This window comes from Saimiri boliviensis, chromosome 3 (assembly GCF_048565385.1).
Source record: "Saimiri boliviensis isolate mSaiBol1 chromosome 3, mSaiBol1.pri, whole genome shotgun sequence".
Taxonomy (NCBI): domain Eukaryota; kingdom Metazoa; phylum Chordata; class Mammalia; order Primates; family Cebidae; genus Saimiri; species Saimiri boliviensis.
In genome coordinates, this window is record NC_133451.1 from 66,901,826 (window position 1) to 66,914,776 (window position 12,951).

Genomic DNA, 12,951 nt, shown 5'->3' on the forward strand with positions numbered 1-12,951 from the left:
AATTTTTGTATTTTATTAGAGATGAGCCTTCACCATGTTGGCCAGGTTGGTCTCAAACTTCTGATCTCATGTGATCTACCTGCCTCTGCCCCCCAAAGTGCTGGTATTACAAGCATGAGCCACTGCACCTGGCTGACTTTCCTTAATTTTAAATATTGACTTTAATGTTTAGAGCAATTTTAGGTTTACAGCAAAGTTAAGAGGCAGATACAGGATTTCCCATATTCCCCAGCCCTCACACATACATGGCCTTCTCCATTATCAACTTTCCCTACCAGAGTGGTACGTTTGTTACAATTGATGAACTTGCATTGACACATCACAATCACCCGAAGTCCATACTTCACATTAATTAGGATTTTCTCTCGGTATTGTGCATCCTATGGGTTTGGACAAACATGCATCACCATTACAGTATCTTGGAGAGTAGGTTCACTACTCTAAAAGTCCTCTGTGCTCTGCCTCTTTATCCCTTCCTCCCTCCTAACATCTGGCAATGACTGATTTTTTTTTTTACTGTCTCAATTTTTCAGATTGTCACATAGTTGGAATTATACAGCACATATGTAGCCTTTTCAAACTAACTCATTATACTTAGTACTATGCATTTAAGTTTCTTCCATGTCTTTTTACAATTTGATAACTCATTTCTTTTTTATTGTTGATAATTTTTTATTGTCTGAATGAACTATAATTTATCCACTCACCTACATAAGGACAATTTTGCTTCCAAGATTTGGCAATTATGAACAAAGCTGCTGTAAATATCCATGTGTAGATTTTTGGTGTGGGCATAGCTTTCAACTCCTTTGGGTAAATAACAAAAAATATGATTGCTGGATCATATGGCAAGAGTATGTTTAGTTTTGGAAGAAACTGCCAAACTGTCTTTTGAACGGACTGTACCTGTACATTTTGCAGTCCACCAGCAATGAATGAGAGTTCCTGTTGCTCCACATCTTTGCAAGCATTTGGTGTTGTAAGAGTTCTGGATTCTGGCCATTCCAGTAGGTATTGTGGTAGCTGCTGGTTGTTTCCATTTGTATTTCCCTCATAACATATTATGCAGAGTGTTTTTCATATGTTTGTTCACCATCTGTATATCATGTTTGGTGAAGTATCTGTTAAGTCATTGGCCCACATTTTAATCAGGTTGTTTGCTTTCTTATTGTTGAGTTTTAAGAGTGTTGTATGTTTTGGATAAAGTCCTTTCTCAGTTGTATTTTTGCAAATATTTTCCCTTAATCTATGGCTTTTCATTGCATTCTCTTGATAGTATCTTTTGCAGAACAGAAATTTTTAATTTTAATGAAGTCCGGATTATCAACTCTGTATTTTATGTTACACCCTTGGTGTCATATCTAAGAAGGTACTGTCAAAGCCAAGGTATCTAAAATTTCTCCTATTTATACTCTAGGAGTTTTATAGTTTTATGTTTATATTTAAGTCTATAAACTATTTTGAGTTAATTTTTATGAAGGATGTAAGGCATGTACCTAGTAATTTTTTCTATGTAAATGTCTACTTGTTCAGGCAGCATTTGTTGCAAGTATCTTATACTCATTGGATTGCTTTTGCTCTTTTGTCAAAGATCAGCTGACCACAATTATATTTATGTATACTTATATTTATTTGACTCTATTTTTAGGCTTTCTATTCCATTCCACTCATCTATTTGCATATTCTTTTGTCAATACCACATTGTCTTGATTACTGTAAATTATATTTTTCTTGAAGTTAGGTTGTAACAAATCTCTGATTTTGTTCAGCCAACTTAGAGTTGTGTCATGTCTTAAACTGTCCCACAATAGAGTTGGCTATTGTGGGTCTTTAGTCTGTCCATTTAAACTTTAGAATCAATTTGTCAATAGCTACAAAGTAATTTGCTGGGATTTTGGTTGTGATTGCATTGATTATATCCATCAAGTCAGGAAAAACTGACATCTTAACAATATTGAGTCTTCACACCTATTAACTTGGAATCTCTTTTTATTTAGTTATTCTTTGATTTATTCAATTAGAGTTTTGTAGTTTTCTTCATATAAATCTTATACATATTTTATTAGATTTGTATCTAAGTATTTCATTTTTTGATGTGTTAATGTAAATAGTATTGTGTTTTTAATTTTAAATTTCATTTACTCATTGCTGATATACAGAAAAACAATTGACTTCTGTATATTAGTCTTGTATCCTCCAACCCTGCTATAATTGCTTTTTTTTTCTGATTCTTTTCGATTTTCTACACAGATGGTTATGTCATCTGCAACAATATTGAAAAGCATTGTTGAGGTGACATTCTTGCTTTGTTCCTAAAAACCTTCCTTAATTTTTTGTAAGTCAAATTCATTTCCATTTTGAACCTGATTAAGTGGAGAAATATTCACCTTAATCAGTTTGGGGTCCTTTTGCTTTCCTTGAGTTGATTCATGAAATGCCAAGACATTGGGTGAGGGCCCATTGATTTCTTGGTTGTTTCTGCTGAGATGTGAGTCATTGCCCATATGGTTCTCTATTCTCTGTCTATGTAGTTCACCCCTGAAGTGCCCCTTCCTCTTGTTGGGCAGCCACTTTAATACTGTTCAAACCCTCTGTTCCTTCTATACCTAGCTTAAGAATGTTGGAATCATTTGGTTACTTCTCCTGATTTTTGTGCACTTGCCTAAGGTTGGAACAGTTTAAGACTTGACACATTTTCTTGGTGGGGGTCTTGTCTTGCCCCTCTCCTGACAGCTTTCCTGGAAAGGACTCTCACTCTCTCACAAGATACTATGTTTTTCCTTGTCTTTCCTATGCTATTCCAGAAAAAAAGTCTTTCAGACAAGCCCCTTCTCTTCAACCACCATTATTGTTTTTTAAAGTAATTTCAACTTTTAGTTTAAATTCATGGGGTATATATACAGGTTTGTTACATGGGTATATTGCCTGAGGTTTGGCATATAAATGATCTTGTCTCCCAGGTCATGAGAATAATATCCAATAGTTACTTTTCATCCCTTTCCCTTCTTTTCCTCCCCTCTTTATTGATCTCCAGTGTCTATTGTCATTTTTATGTCCATGAGTATCCAATGTTTAGCTCCTACTTGTAAGTGAGAATATATGGTATTTGATTTTCTGTTTCTGCATTAATTCTGTTAGGATAATGGCCTCCAGCTGTGTTCATATTGCTTCAAAGAACATGCATGATTTTTTTTCCACCTATCATACTTTTTATCAGCTTTGTTGAGATATAATTGACTTGCAATAAATTGCATATACTAGTTTCCTAATAGTGTCATAACAAAGAACCATAAACTGACTGGTTTGAAACAACAGAGATTTGATTTTCCTATAGCTCTAGAGGCCAGAAGTCCAAGATCAAGTTGTTTGCAGGGCCATGCTCCCTCTGAAGCTGCTGGTCTAGAATGTGTTCCAGGCCTCTGTTGTAGCTTCTGGTATTCCTTGGTTTGAGGCAACACAATTTCAGTCTTCACCTGGCATTCTCCTTGTTCAATGTGTTTGTGTCCAAATATCCTCTTTTTGAACATGCATGATTTTGTCCTTATGGCCGTGTAGTATTCCTTGGGGTGTATGTATCACATTTTCTATTTTTTGTATAAAGATTATTATTACTATTATTTGAGATAGAGTCTCACCCTCTTACCCAGGTTGGAGTACAATGGCACAATTTTGGCTCACTGCAACCTCCGCCTCCTGGGTTCAAATGATTCTCCTGCCTCAGCCTCCTGAGTAGGTAGGATTACAGGTGCCTGCCACCATGCCCAGCTAATTGTTTTGTATTTTCAGTAGAGACGGGTTTTCACCATGTTGGCCAGGCTGGTCTCAAACTCCTGACTTAGTTATCTGCCCACCTTGGCCTCCCAAAGTGCTGGGATTGCAGACATGAGCCACTGCACCTGGCCCTCTTTTTTTTCTTTTTATTTAACTTTTATTTTGATGTATGTGCAGGTTTTTTTTTTATATAGGTAAACTTGTGTCACGGTGATTTGTAGTACAGATTATTTTATCACCCAGGTGGTAAGCCTAGTACACATTAGTTATTTTTCCTTATCCTCTTGCTCCTTCCAACTTCTACCCTCCAATAGGTCCCAGTGTGTATTATTCTTCTCTGTGTGTTCATGTGTTTTTATTATTTAGCCTCCGCTTATAAGCGAGAACATGCATTACTGGTTTTTTGTTTCTGCATAAGTTTGCTAAGGATAAGGGCCTCTAGCTCCATCCATGTTCTTGCAAAGGACATTACATCCATTTTTATGGCTGCATAATACTCCATGGTGTATATATTCTACATTTTTTTGGATCAAAGCTACCACTAATAGGCACCTAGGTTGTGTCCGTGCCTTTGCTAGTGTAAATAGAGCTATGATGAACATACAAGTGCATGTGTCTTTTTGGTAGAATGATTTATCTTCTTTAGGATATTACCAGTAATGAGATTTCTGCATTGAATGGTAGTATTATTTTTTAGTTTTTTGAGATATCTCAAATTTCTTTCCACAGTGGTTGAACTAACTTACCTTCCCCCAACAGTGTAGGTGTTCCATTTTCTCTGCAGCCTCGCCAGCATCTGTAATTTTCTGAAATTTTCTTAGTAGCCATTCTGACAGGTGTGAGATGGTGTCTTATTGTGGTTTTGAGTTACATTTTTTTCTGATAATTAGTGATGTTGAACATTTTTTCGTGTGTTTGTTGGCTGTTTGTTTTCTTTTGAGAAGTGTCTGTTCATATGTTTTGCCTGCTTTTTAAAAGTGTTATTTGTTTTTTGTTTGTTGAATTAAGTTCCTTCTAGATTTTGGATATTAGACCATTTTTGGGTGCATAGTTTGCAAGTATTTTGTCCCATTCTGTATGTTGTCTTATTCCGGTGATAGCTTCTTTTGCTGAGCAGAGCTCTTTAGTTTAATTAGGTCCCACTTGTCAATTTTTGTTTTTGTTGCAATTGCTTTTGAGAACTTAGTCATAAATTCTTTCTTGAGGCTGATGTCCTGAATGGTGTTACTAGGTGTTCTTCTAGGATTCTAATAGTTAGAGGTCTTACATTTCAATCTTTAATCTATCTTGAGTTAATTTTTCAGAGATCATATTCTTACTACTTTCCTCAATATTTGTTTTTTCTCCCCATCCTGATAGATTCTTTCTAGCATCTTCTCAGATTCTTTTCTGTCTCTCAAATATTTCTCCAAAACTGTCTGCTTACTTCAGTTCCTCTAGGAGCTTAGGTTTTAGAAACCAACATCAAAAAACCCTTTGTTCATGTGTTTCATCCTTTACTTCCCTCCTCCAAAGCATTTAGTACACAATGACTTATCTGGTTGATAACAAAAATCGACATTTTCTAAAGAAAAAAAGAGAATTTACTAGATCAAATTATTAATATTTATTTTACTTTCTGGGATCAGGTTGGCTTCAGTTTGTGTATTTTTGTAACTATCCAGATGACAGTGATGGCGGTGTCAACACCAAAGATTTTGGGAATCCTATAAAATAAGGCAATCCTGAGAGTTTTTCTTAGTATTTTTTTCAATTGATGTATCTTAGTTGTACATATTTTGCAGGTACATGTATTTTGATATTCGTGTATAATGTATAATCATATCAGGATAACTGGGACATCTAACACCTCAAATATTTATCTTCTCTTTGTGTTGGGAATATTACATTTTTTTCTTCTAGCTGTTTTGAAATATAAATTATGATTCACTTTAATTTCTCACTATAGTATCAAATACTAGAACCTATCCTTCTACTTTATTTTTGTATTCATCAAAAGCATTTTTTATGTCATATTAAAATAGAAGTTAAGGATGTTTAGAGAAATGCTCTCTACTATGATGATTTTTTTTGAATGATAAATGAGGATTAACAATGAGCCCTAATTCATTTTGAAAAACAGTTAATGCTAAATAACAGAAAATCTTATAAATTTTACATAGTAAATATTATCTTCTGCATGTGTAGTGTAAACTGAGACACTGAAAAGTAACTCATCCCAAGTTGAGTGGCTGATCCAACTACTGTTTTAACATTTACATGCAAATTTCTGCTGTGCACCTGGCACTATACTAAGCACTGTCTCTGAAATAATTTTTGAATTTGTGTATAATATGACACTCATTAGAATTTTTTAAGGATTTTTTTCACATTGCAAAAGGTAAAGTAATTTTCCCAGGTACTGTAGAAAACTGACATCATAATCCTTAGTTTTACTTCACCACATTGTTTGTTACAAATGTCTCTCCACTGATGTGTTAAAAATGGACTCAGCAGCATATGTGGGATATAACAATAAAATTTTTTTTTAGTATTTTCCTAAATTAGGTCACTGTCAAATTTAAGCGAATGATTATTTTATTATATTCATCACTGCAGCTTTTAGGGCTGTAAACTGTCAGCTGCATTCCAGAATGACAACACTCATTTGTTGATTCTCTGCCCATGAAATCTCCAATTGATACACAAATGCCAGACTCAGCATTTCTCCTTCTCCCAGAGATAGGCTAGTCCTTGAAGGTCATTTTTTTTTTGTGTGTGTAGACTTTCTGTAATTCATTTGCTCAGAGTATACTTTCAATGGACATAGTTCACTCCTTGTTGATTAGAGTTGTAGAGTATTTGCTGTCTGCCTAAGTTTTGCAAATTATCAAGGTAAAGGATTAAAGTATAAAAATAAGGTCATTGGCCTGCAAAGTGGTGGATGGGCTGATATTACAGTTCAGAAATATTTAAATAAATTTATGCTTTAATATATTGAATGATTTCTACAGGGCATATTTTTTAGGCAAAAGAAATAAACTATGATCAGAAGTGATTCTAAAGTGTGAGGTGTTAGATATTCTACATATCAAATTTTGAAAGTACTATGAATGAATGGAAATACATATTGCCTGCTATACTATTAAGCTCTCACAGTTTCCTATCTTGTATTAGAGATGTTTTTGGCTTGTATTTGCTTTTAATTTGCAAAATCCATGTAAGGAATTAATGTGCATATTAAAATTTTTGTGTTTCATAAAGGCTTAAAACTATTTTTTTAAAAATGTAAATTCTCAAGAAAGATTTTGAGTTAACTTTTTGTCCAAATCAAACACAACTGGAAATCTATCTTGTTCTCTGAGCAGCTTATTTAAATCTTAGAGTCAAGATACATAGGCACTAATATATATCACCAAGATAGATATTACATCTATAAGAGTGTGATATGATTATCCAATAATGGTTCATAGTGATAACCAAGTGACATGAGAGAGATATATTAATTTGCAACTCAGTAGGACTGCAAATAAGTAAAAATGGAAGCCTGGAAATGGAAAACAAATTAGGATTAAATATTCCTATCAAGGTAAACTTAGTTTTTATTTTGTTCCATATATGCATAACCAATTAATAGTAACTTAGTGAGTTCTCCCCATATGTTTCACGGTGTACTTAGCTCTCTTAAGTACTGTTGGTGACACAGAAATAAAATAACTGGGAATTTAAGGTCCCTCCTGTCTTTTAAGTGCTTATAAATTACTTACAGAATAATAATAGCAGTCTTAACTCTGCTACTAACCAGCAGCCTTACATTGCATAGGTATCTGAGTCTACTTTTCTAGACTTGTACCTCACAGATATTTCTGGTTGTCCTCTTACTTTTCACTTGCTCATTTTCATTGGCTTCTTCTGGCTCCTCCTCCAGCCTCAGATCCCTAAATGTAGTATGAAAGTTTCTGCCCTCAACACTCATCTCTTTCCTGTATATGTTCTCTTCCTGGGTGACCAGATGGTCTCTTTGAACACTATCTATGTACTATTTTTTTTTTTCAAATTTTTATCTGTAGTCAGAAGTTCTTCCTTGACTTCTAGATTCATATATTATGCAACATCACATTTCTACCAGAATGCCTAACAGGTTCAAACTTAACAAGGCCAAACAGAACTAGTAACTACCTTTCTTTAGCCTAGGGTATATCTCCCATTTTCCCCTTCCCATGTGCCCTCCATTTCCAGCCTTCTTCATTTCTGTAAATAGTGACAGCATTTTCTCAGTTGTTTAGGTCAATACCTGAGTCATTATTGAATCCTTTTTCTTTCTCACACCTTACATCTAATTTTTCAGTAATTACTGACAGTGCTACTCACAAAATATATTCAGAGTAAAAACATTTCAGAATACTCAGATCACTGCTGACCACTTCCTTTGCTATTATCACCATTCAGATCTCAATGAAAGTGTTACTTCCTCAGACAGCCCTTCTCTGACACCCTCAGGGAAGCTGTAGCCTTTCACCATCATACTCACTGTGAGTACCTGATTTTATTATCATCTTTAACTTATCAGTACATGAAAGTTTTATTTATTTACTTGTTAACTTCGTCTTCTGCAAGGCTCCTTCAGGTCAGAGAATATGTACATTCTATTCAATGTTGAATCCCCAGCACCTAGAATAAAGGCTGGCACACAGTAAGTAATCAAAAAAATTTGCTAATCGTTTTTGGTTAACTGGCCTTTATATTTTAATCTGTAAAACAAAGGGAATGAAACCAATTATCTCTAAGGACTTTTCTAGGCCTAAGATTCTTTTCTATTCTCTTAATACTAGATTGGTTTGAATAATGAGGATAGCAAAATGTCCAAGTTGTACCCATGTTCTAAGACCTAGTTAAGTCACATCTCTAACCACTTGGACTCATAGAACTTTCTTCCTTCCTGTGTGAACAGCTGTAGAGTCTTTATGGGTTAGTCCATGGCTAGCCAAATACCTTTGCCTTATTAGTTAAGTGCCCTTGCATGACTATCTATAATTGCAATTTCACCTGAACGCTTTGAAGTAAGACCCTGTGCTGGTGCCTGTCTGCTTTTTCTCATGGCATTAATAACAATACTAGTTAAAATTCATTGAGTGTCCATATGTGGCAGGCAATGTTTATACTTAAAGCGCATTAACTAATTTAATCCTTACAGCTACTCCATAAATTAAGATTATTATTTATTCTCAAGAGAGGAAATCAAGGCACAGGGTGTTGAAGTACCTTGTCCAGACAGCTAGTAAGAAGTGGAGCTGGCATTCAAACTTGGGAAATCTAATTCCAAACCAGTGCTCTTAATCAATACATGGTAATATTTCATGTGGTACCCAGTTGAGACACTAGAACTATGTGGAAAATATAACAGACACTAGATATTCATTTGAATGAACTCAGTGAATAAATAAGAAATAAATAAACATGTGTGGCAGTAGTTCTATGAAGTGACTGTGTATCTCACCCAGAAAATTCCTAAGTAATTATTTCTGGAACGACTCTCATTCCCATGAATACCTTGTTTTATTCTGATTGCTGCCTTCACGTGGCTTGCATTTGTATTTATCATTCCAGTTCACTCTGCTTCTGCTTAATCCAGCAGTTTTGTATCTGAGCAACCATCTGTCTTTAAACAAATTCTACAGAAGTAATCATCAGTACAACAAAACCATAAACAAATTCAAACCTAATTTTCCCAGAAAAGCAGAACTTGGTGCAGGTTAGAAAGACTTTAAGAGTTTTAAGGAGTATTCTTTTTACATGTTTTCTAGCAGTGATAAAGTAATAAGTAAAATGAGTATCAGTTAAAATAAAGTTTTGTGTGGCTGTTTTAAAAATTGTAGAATAGGCCGGGTGTGGTAGCCTACATCTGTAATCCCAGCACTTTGGGATGCTGAGGTGTGTGGATCACCTGAAGTCAGGAGTTTGAGACCAGCCTGGCCAATATGGTGAAACCCCTGTCTTTACTAAAAATACAAAAATTAGCTGGGTGTGGTGGTGGGCTCCTGTAATCCCAGCTCCTCAGGAGGTTGAGGCAGGAGAATCACTTGAACCTAAGAGGCGGAGGTTGCAGTGAGCCTAGATCATGCCATTGCATTCCAGCCTGGGTGACAAGAGTGAGACTCAGTCTAAAAAAAAATTGTAGAATAAAGCAATATGAAATAGTAGATTTTATCTTGGATTTGTTGTGAGACCCTGATTAGAAATAGCCTTGGATGTTTCTCATTCCTAACATGGTTGCCAGTGTCTGTTTTCTTCTTTGGCATGCAGTGACCCATCTACTAATGATCTATTTTGCTGCTGTGGGTTACAGAAAAGGTACAAAGCAAGGCCTTTATGACACTTAGAAAGCCTATTTAAGACAAGCAAAGAATAAAGCACAAGACAAAATGAGTACAGCCTCATCTCAGGTCACAATTCAACCTCCCTCCTCCCCTAAATGATGGAGGTAGTTTTGTCAAAATAATAATAGTTTTGAAGGACTATCAGAGAATAATTGTCCAAATTTTTTGAAAGGCATCATAGAATATATATATATCTTGAACACCTCTTTGCTGTTTTGTTCATTAGCTATTGACCCAGGGCAAGTTACTTAATTTTAGCTACTTTATGTTAACCTCAGTCTCCTCAATTGTAAAATGCAGTAATGACATTGTTATTCTAATAAAGTTTCCAGGGGAGCAAATATGCTACTGCTGGTAAGGCACTTCTGAGAACAGGGACTAGCACATTGAAGGCATTTTATAAGTGCTTATTAAACAAACAGAGTGTCCCCTGCTGTCCTCTTTCCCCTCACATACTCAGTGGCTCAGTAGAGTTAATATAGTTCTAATCCAAAATAAATACACTTGAGATTTTAGTGTTTGCAGCTTTATAATGAATAAATGCAAATTTTCTATTATTGTTATTTTCAATTACTATTGGCAATAAACTCATGGAATTTTATTGAACTTTCATGGATATCAAGTAGTTGATGGACATCAGACTGGAAACTACTTATTTGTTCATTTATTCATTAATTAATTTATTCAACAAATATTTCTAAAGTACTTACTATATGCCAGGAATGTATGGGATTACTTATATGAGTCTTAAATTTGCTAGAGATGGAGATATAGAAACTTTTATTTGTTTTTTCATAATACAATCACTTGGAAAATTTTTACTCACCGAATTTAATTCATAGGTTTAATTACCATCTACTGTTTAGTATTGAACTGAGATTTTGTGAAGAATACAGTGAAGAATACAATAAATAGGGCAAATCTTTACTTTTATAAAATGATTACAATTTAACAAAATCTTATAAATCCAAGAGATATGACTAAGAATAAAAACAAAGTAATAGAGATCATTAGAAGACAATGAGAAGAATGTTACCCTGGGAAAAGAGAAGGTCTGGAGGTGTGCTGTGGAGATGGGAAATTTAGATAGATACAAAGCAGAGGAAATCATTGTGGTGAGAGAATGCCCAATAAGCAGAGATTTGTGTCTGGAAGTGGACATGACACCCTGGGAAAGAGGAAGATGGCCTCATAACACCTTGCACATCTTCTCATATAGCATGACATTTAATACTTTGTAGGCTTGCAAAAAATGTTACAGGGAATATTACTGAGTTAATGGGAAGATTTAAAAATGAGAGAGAATAAAAGGTTGTTTTATGAAGACCATTTTTTCATGTATTTGTTCATTTGTCTACTCACCTATTTAATAGATATTATTGAACACACATGCACCAGTCATCTGCTAGCCATGGGAGATATTGCTGTGATGGAGAAATGCACAGCTTCTGCTTTCAGGGACAATATAAACTACCGGAATCAGATTACAGAGCAATGTTGCATTTTTTTTTAAATTTGGAGACAGGGTCTGGCTCTGTTGTCCAGGCTGGAGTGCAGTGGCATGATTATAACTCACTGCAGACTTGAACTCCTGGGCTCAACCAATCCTACCACCTCAGCCTCCTGAGCAGCTGAGACTACAAGTGTGCACCACCACACCTGGGCAATTTAAATATTTTGATTTTTTGTGCAGACAGGGTCTCACTATGTTGTCCAGACTAGTTTCAATCTCCTGGGCTCAAGGAATCCTCTCAGCTTGGCCTTCCACAGTGTTGAGATTACAGGTGTTGGCTGCCTTGTCCAGCTGGATTACAGAACATTTTGAATACCAAAGCAAGGGGCTTGGCATTTATTTAAAGTGTAATGGGGAACCAATAAAGTATTTTAAAGAGAGGAAAGTTTTAGTAGTAATCAGAGTAGGTAGAGACTAGAGGTATGATAATTAATTAAGAGTTTATTGTAGGCTGGGCGCGGTGGCTCAAGCCTGTAATCCCAGCACTTTGGGAGGCCGAGGCGGGTGGATCACGAGGTCAAGAGATCGAGACCATCCTGGTCAACATGGTGAAACCCCGTCTCTACTAAAGGTGCAAAAAATTAGCTGGGCATGGTGGCGTGTGCCTGTAATCCCAGCTACTCAGGAGGCTGAGACAGGAGAATTGCCTGAACCCAGGAGGCGGAGGTTGCAGTGAGCCGAGATTGCGCCATTGCACTCCAGCCTGGGCAACAAGAGTGAAACTCCGTCTCAAAAAAAAAAAAAAAAAAAAAAAAAAGTTTATTGTAATAACTCAGGTGTGATTTGGTGACAGCCTGAACCAAACTGGTATCAGTGCTCTGGTGGATAACAATAAATGTAGAAAACAATTTAACTAAGGTTTAACTAAGGCTGGGTGCAGTGGCTCACATCTGTAATCCCAGCACTTTGGGAGGCCAAGGTGGGTGGATCACAAGGTCAAGAGATTGAGACCATCCTGGCCAACATGAAAAAACCTCATTTCTGCTAAAAATACAAAAATTAGCAGGGTGTGGTGGTGTGTGCCTGTAGTCCCAGCTACTTGGGAGGCTGAGGCAGGAGAATTGCTTGAACCAAGGAGGCAGAGGTTGCAGTGAGCCAAGATCGCGCCACTGCACTCCAGCTTAGGGGACAGAGACTCCATCTCAAATAAAACCCCAAAACTCCCCCCCACCACAAACCCAACCTAATAATTTAACTAAATAAAACTAATGGATAGATCAAAACTGTTTAGGAACACACTGGATACTTGAAGTTAAGGAGAAGAAACTGTTAAAGATACTCCAAAGCTATCAAATGGTGTGGCATGAAAAC